This window comes from Triticum aestivum, chromosome 2B (genome assembly GCF_018294505.1).
Source record: "Triticum aestivum cultivar Chinese Spring chromosome 2B, IWGSC CS RefSeq v2.1, whole genome shotgun sequence".
NCBI classification, from domain to species: domain Eukaryota; kingdom Viridiplantae; phylum Streptophyta; class Magnoliopsida; order Poales; family Poaceae; genus Triticum; species Triticum aestivum.
This window is the reverse complement of record NC_057798.1, coordinates 124,367,151-124,374,009: the sequence shown is the minus strand read 5'-3', so window position 1 is coordinate 124,374,009 and position 6,859 is coordinate 124,367,151. Positions and strand designations below refer to the sequence as shown.

At 51.8% G+C, this 6,859-nt stretch overlaps 1 pseudogene; it reads left to right on the top strand.

Annotated features, from left to right (window-relative positions):
- Nucleotides 1-238: 238 nt before the first annotated feature.
- Nucleotides 239-6,859, top strand: part of LOC123039101 (L-type lectin-domain containing receptor kinase SIT2-like) — a 22,323-nt pseudogene continuing 15,702 nt past the window's right edge.

The following is a 6,859-nucleotide window of genomic DNA, read 5'->3' as shown; positions in this document are numbered from 1 at the left end:
TCATATGGGCTCTAGGCCCATCTCACATTTCAACAGACATTACAACAAGGGAAGAAACAAGCGGATCGTATCGAGCAGCTAGCTAGTGTCAAGCTAATAATATCCATACTCACCAAAAAAGTCAATGAATGATTCGTTCTGGCTTTGACTTTTGACAAGTCGCCATAGTTCATCAGCTCAGCTGCAGAGTGACTATAATTTGCATCGCCAGCAGATCGATCGATATCCAACAATCACCATGTCAGTGCTGCTTCTAAACATCTTCCTCAGCGCCGTAGCCCTTAACCTAGCAGCCATGGCTGCCGGAGAAGATGGGTTCGTCTTCTCGGGCTTCAAGGGAGCCAACATTACCGTGGACGGCGTCGCCACGGTGACCCGGATGTTGGCCCAGACCACGTCGCCGAGTACTTTCCGGCGATAGGCGATGACCGACGATGACGAACGACGAACAAAGCTACTTCTAGCCGGATGCAACGCAGTGAAAAGCTAGCACCAAGTTGTCCTGATCGATTCTTTGATAGGACGTATACTAGTACTAGCAGTAAGCTAGCTAGCTATCGACTTGATCTATCCTAGCTGATGCACAATACGTACGCACACGGAAGACGCCGGCGTTTTGCCACAGGCACGTATCGTGCCTGTTTTGAATCTGTATTACTTTCACAAATCGATAGTACAAGGGGTAGGGGTACACGCATATAAATATGCTCAAGATAGACTAGAAGCTAACCTACTCGGTCTCTACTTCTAATCCTACCCGGTGACTGTTTCTGTGTACGAGCCGGACACAGTGCCACGCACGTCGTGGTTATTCCAACAATCACCCCCCTAAACACGACGTCGTCATGTCACAGCTCGATGCTGACCCAAGCCTTGGTTAGGATGTCCGCCAGCTGATCATCCGTGCAACCGTAGTTGACCTTCGTCATCCCTTCTTTCACGCAATCCTTTATGTAAAGATACATCGTATCAATGTGCCTGCTCCTGTCATGCCGAACTGTATCCTCGCGTAGAAAAAACGTAGACTCACTGTCAACGTTGAGCACCACTTGCTCCGGATCTCGATCCATGAGATCACTGTGTAGCCGTCCTAGCCACACACCTTGGCACTCTGCTTCACTTGAAGTCGATGCCACCACTTTCTGCTTTCGTGATAGCCAACTTACTATGCTTTCACCAAGGAAATATGCCACGTCCGAGGTACACTTACGGTCGCCAACAATTCCTTCCTTGCCACTACCACTGTAGCTAATTAGTTTCACCATCTCCTTCTTGCTCATCTCAAGACGAGGTTCCATTGAAGCGACAATGTGATTGCAATCTTTTATGCCACGGCTTTCAAGTATCTTCCTTGCATATGCCTCCTCGCATAGTGTGATCCCCTTCGGCTTTTGATGTACCTCAATCCCGAGGTTGCAACTCAATAAACCTAGATCATCCATCTTGAAAAGCTCCTTCATTTGTAGCTTAAACTTTGCAATCACCTCTTCATCTGCTCCAGTTATCAACAGGTCGTCGACGTAGATGCCAGCTAGTAGACGATCCCTGACTTCACCTCTCTTGTACATTGGATGCTCTAGTGGGGCTTTCTCAAATCCAAGAGAAATCAAAGTTTGATCAAGTTTGATGCTCCATGCCCGAGAGCCTTGCTGTAGCCCGTACAATACTTTGTGTAGTTTCAGTACCTTGTGTTCCTCTCCCTCTTTGATGAATCCCGGTGGCTGATTCACATACACATCTCCTTCTAACTCGCCATTCAAAAACACAGGTTTTACATCCATGCGATGTATCTTCCATGATTCCTGAACCGCGAGAGCGATGAGTAATTCCACCGATTTCATCTTTGCAATGGGAATGAACACTTCTTCGAAGTCCGCACCTTCCTCTTGCATGTACTCTTTGTCTACTAGCCTTGCTTTGTGGTTCACGGCCCCATCGGCATCTTTCTTGATCATAAATTCCCACTTGAGATCCATGACTTTTTCATTGTTGGGAAGATCCACAAGCACCCATGCATTATTGTCGTGGATCGACCTCAACTCTTCTTCCATAGCCTGACGCCAATATTCCTTCGTATTTGCGCCCTTGAATTCCGCCGGTTCCTCGGCGTTTGCTAGACACCGTCGCCCACTCCCTTTCACTTTTGCCGGGTCAATCGTCCGAAGAGTCTTCTCCGAATATGGGTGTAACACCGGTTGTAGCAGAACAGGTGTAGGTGGCGTTGTCCTCGTCTCTTGTGCCTTCGGAGACGACATTATTTGCATGGCTCCTTGTACCTTCAGGAGTAACTCCTCACCGTTTGCTTCGCACATTGCTTTTGGCAAAGCTAGACTTTCATCCCCGGGTACGGACGTTACCTTGCCGTTCCCATCTTCTTGCATTATAGTGGCCAAGCATGGCAAAACTATACGTACATGCGCTGGTAATGGACCTTGCATATCTCCTGGATCACTTGCAACGTCACTAGGTATAGATGGCCCTAGCTCACCACGTGAGCCACCAAGCCCTCCTGCTGGACTTGTTTGTAGCCCACCATGCGAGCCTTCTCTTGTGGCTAGGCCACCACACGTAGCTGTCTTGGAGGCTCCTTGTGCAGCACTCGCTGCTGGGTGCGAGGCGCCCTTACTCCGCACGAGGGATCCAGCTTTGGTGCCTACGGCCGGTGCTTTCGGCCTACTCAGCGAGACACCATGTCCAGTGCTATTTTTGTGGCCACCTACGGACCTCTGAACATCACAAAGATTACTTCTCCATGGTCGAGCACACGCAGCTATTGCTGCATCCGCTCCAGCAAAGTTGGCACTTATGCCTGTAACATCGACATAAATTTCGGAATCATCCCCTGCATCTGTAGCTTCGACACAGGTTTCCGAATCATGATCATGATGGCAAACCTTTTCTTCCACGAGCGCGACAATTTCTTTAGCCGGCGCTCGAAGAACTGGATCCTCCTCATCCACGAGTTCAGTCATCAACATCATGTCACCGTCGTCACCTTGCTGGGCCATGAGCGCCTTCTGCTTCGGTGCTTCCTCGCAGTCAGCCTTGAAGTGACCAAGGAGGCCACAGTTATAACACCTCACTTTCCTGATGTCAAACTTCCTCCTCGGTGGTGCAGGTGCAGCCTCATCGTCTGAGTCGTCGTCCGAGTCAGCGAAGTTCTTTCTCGTCGAACGCTGCTTCCCCTTCTTCTTGCAACTGCTTATGGATCCGCCTCTCTTTTCTAGGGCGATCCACTGCGCCTTCGTGAGCATCACAAGCTCGTCGTTCCTCCCGTCCCCAAGACTGTACCGCATACGCTCATCATGAGCCTTGTACCGTCCGACAAGATCGTCGATGGAGAGAGTCGCGAGATCGACGCACTGCTCGATCGCCGTGACAATTTGCAGGTACCGGGGAGGGGCTGCGCGCAAGAACCGCCGGACAACCGAGGTCTCCGTAAGGTTTTCACCAAGCGCGCGGATCCGATTGACGAGAGTAGCCACCCGTGAAGCGAACGCATCCACGGACTCATCATCGCCCATGACCAAAGTCTCGTAGTTCCTTAGGAGAGTTTGGAGATTGGCTTGCTTGACACGGGTGTGTCCCTCGAACATGAGCTTCAGCGTATCCCACACCTCCTTCGCCGTTGCTTTGGCGATTAGGTGCTGGAGGACATCCATCGGCATCACCGAGTAAATCGCTGACGCCGCCTGCCGATCCTTCCGGTGCTCGGCTCCCTCCTTCTTGAACGCGTCGCCTCCGGGATCCACCGCGTCCCATAGCTCGTTGGCGCGGAGTCCACACTCCATGAGGGCCTTCCAGATCCCGAAGTTCTCGCGATCAAACCGTGGATACGACGAACTCGCCGGAGCAGCAATTACTTTAGCTGCACCGGAGTACTCCACCAGCTGCTTGGTCTTCTCGTCGTCCGCCATGATCCTCCGTTACTAGAAGATCAACCTTGCTCTGATACCAATTGTTGGCCCAGACCACGTCGCCGAGTACTTTCCGGCGATAGGCGATGACCGACGATGACGAACGACGAACAAAGCTACTTCTAGCCGGATGCAACACAGTGCAAAGCTAGCACCAAGTTGTCCTGATCGATTCTTTGATAGGACGTATACTAGTACTAGCAGTAAGCTAGCTAGCTATCGACTTGATCTATCCTAGCTGATGCACAATATGTACGCACACGGAAGACGCCGGCGTTTTGCCACAGGCACGTATCGTGCCTGTTTTGAATCTGTATTACTTTCACAAATCGATAGTACAAGGAGTAGGGGTACACGCATATAAATATGCTCAAGATAGACTAGAAGCTAACCTACTCGGTCTCTACTTCTAATCCTACCCGGTGACTGTTTCTGTGTACGAGCCGGACACAGTGCCACGCACGTCGTGGTTATTCCAACACCGGAACGGCCTTGTCGATCTGACCACTGGCCAGGAGACTCTCAAAGGCCATGCATTCTACCCTGCTCCGCTACGGTTCCACGAATCCTCCAATGGCACGGCGGTCAAATCCTTCTCCGTCTCATTCGTGTTCGCCATCTACCCCAACTACCGGCCCAGCCAGGGCATGGCCTTCTTCATCGCCAAGAGCACCGACTTCTCCTCCGCTCTCCCCACGCAGTGGTTCGGCGTCTTCAACAGCGCCACCCAGGGCAACGCCAGCAACCACGTCTTCGCTGTCGAGCTGGACACCGTCAACAACAGGGACCTGCACGACATCGACGCCAACCACGTCGGGATTAACGTCAACAGCGTCGTCTCCAACAAGTCCACCACCGCCGGCTTCTACCACGACGACACCGGCTCCTTCAACGCCTTGAACCTCACTAGCGGCGAGAGGCTGCAGCTCTGGGTAGACTACGAGAGGGAGCCGACGCGAATCAACGTCACCATGTCTCCGTTGGGCATGGCCAAGCCAGCGAGGCCGCTCGTCTCTGCCATCTACGACCTCTCCACGGTGATCACCGAGGACGCCTACCTCGGCTTCGGCTCCTCGGCGGGCAGGGATGGCAGCCGGCACTACCTACTTGGCTGGAGCTTCTCTTCATCAGGAGGACCTGCGCCGGCTATCGACATCCGAAATTTGCCAAGGCTACCTCGTCTTGGCCCCAAGCCTCAGTCCAAGGTCTTGGAGATCGTGTTGCCATTAGCAACGGCCACTTCTGTCCTCGCCGTGGGAGTCACCATTTTCCTGCTCGTGCGAAGGCATCGGAGGTACGCCGAGCTACGAGAAGATTGGGAAGTGGAGTTCGGGCCTCACCGGTTCCCATACAAGGATCTCTACCACGCCACACAAGGGTTCAGAAACAAGAACCTGCTTGGGGTTGGCGGCTTCGGAAGGGTCTACAAAGGGGTGCTGCCAAAATCAAAACTTGAGATAGCCGTCAAGAGGGTGTCCCACGACTCCAAGCAAGGCATGAAGGAGTTCATCGCTGAGGTCGTCAGCATAGGACGGCTCCAACAACGTAATCTCGTGCACTTACTCGGCTACTGCCGGCGAAAAGGCCAACTGTTCCTGGTGTACGACTACATGCCCAACGGAAGCCTTGACAAGTACTTGTATCATCGTCGTCAGGACGACGACAACAAGCTGCAGCCTGCTCTGAACTGGGCTCAAAGGTTTAAGATCATCAGAGGCGTCGCTTCTGGATTGCTCTACCTTCACGAGGAGTGGGAACAAGTTGTCATCCACAGGGATGTCAAGGCAAGCAACGTGCTCCTTGATGCTGAAATGAATGCCCGGCTAGGTGATTTTGGTCTTGCACGGTTGTATGACCATGGCATCGACCCACAGAGCACGCACGTGGTTGGCACCATAGGATACCTGGCTCCTGAGCTAGCATGCACCGGAAAGGTAACCCCTCTTACCGATGTGTTTGCGTTTGGCATATTCATCCTTGAAGTTGTCTGTGGACAACGGCCAATCAAGCAAGACGCACGAGAAAAACATCCCATGTTAGTTGATCGGGTTCTTGAGCACTGCCACAATGGATCACTCCTCAACATGGTGGATATTGAACTCCATGGTGAGTATGATGTAAACGAGGCATGCTTAGCACTCAAGCTTGGACTACTGTGCTCACACCCATTCATGGACGCCAGGCCTACCATGCGCCAAGTAACGCAGTACCTTGACGGTGACCCTCCAACACCAGAGCTATCATCACCAGTGGACACCAACTTCGAGATGCTAGCTGCAATGCAAAACGAAGGTTTTGACCCGTACATCATGTCTTATCCTTCTTCCACGGCAAGCCATGGCGCAACATCCATTGTCTCGGGTGGAAGATGACTCCATGTTTAGGCCGGTGCCTTTTTGGCTCTCGTAAGACGGTAAGATCAGGGGGCTTCTCTGCAACATCCTCCAATTGGACCACATTATTTTCTGTTATGTGGGTTTTGCCGGTAAACTTCTGAATATTTGTATGATATACTATTTTTGTTTTTTATGTACCTCTATATCTCTTTCAAGGAGGTGTTGCCCCTGTATTGTATGCATGTTCGGGTTAGTAGGCACTCTATTGTAACACCCAAGGCTTGTTGCCGAAAGTAATAATTCTACCAGTGTCGGTATGTAACGACATTAATGTATCCACTAGTAGAAAAAGGACCTATTGTCCTGATTCATGAGGGCCATTTGTCCCGGTTTTTGAATCGGGACTAAAGTGTCGGTACTAATGCCCTAAACCTTTAGTTTCGGTTCTTGCATAAACCGGGACAAATGGGCCTTCACGTGGCCGGTGCGGCGAGCCCAGGGAGGAGGCCCTTTGGTCCCGGTTGGTGGCACCAACCGGGACCAATAGGCATCCACGCGTCAGCATCTCAGGTGCTGGGGTTTTTGTTTTTTTTTGAAAGGGGGGGA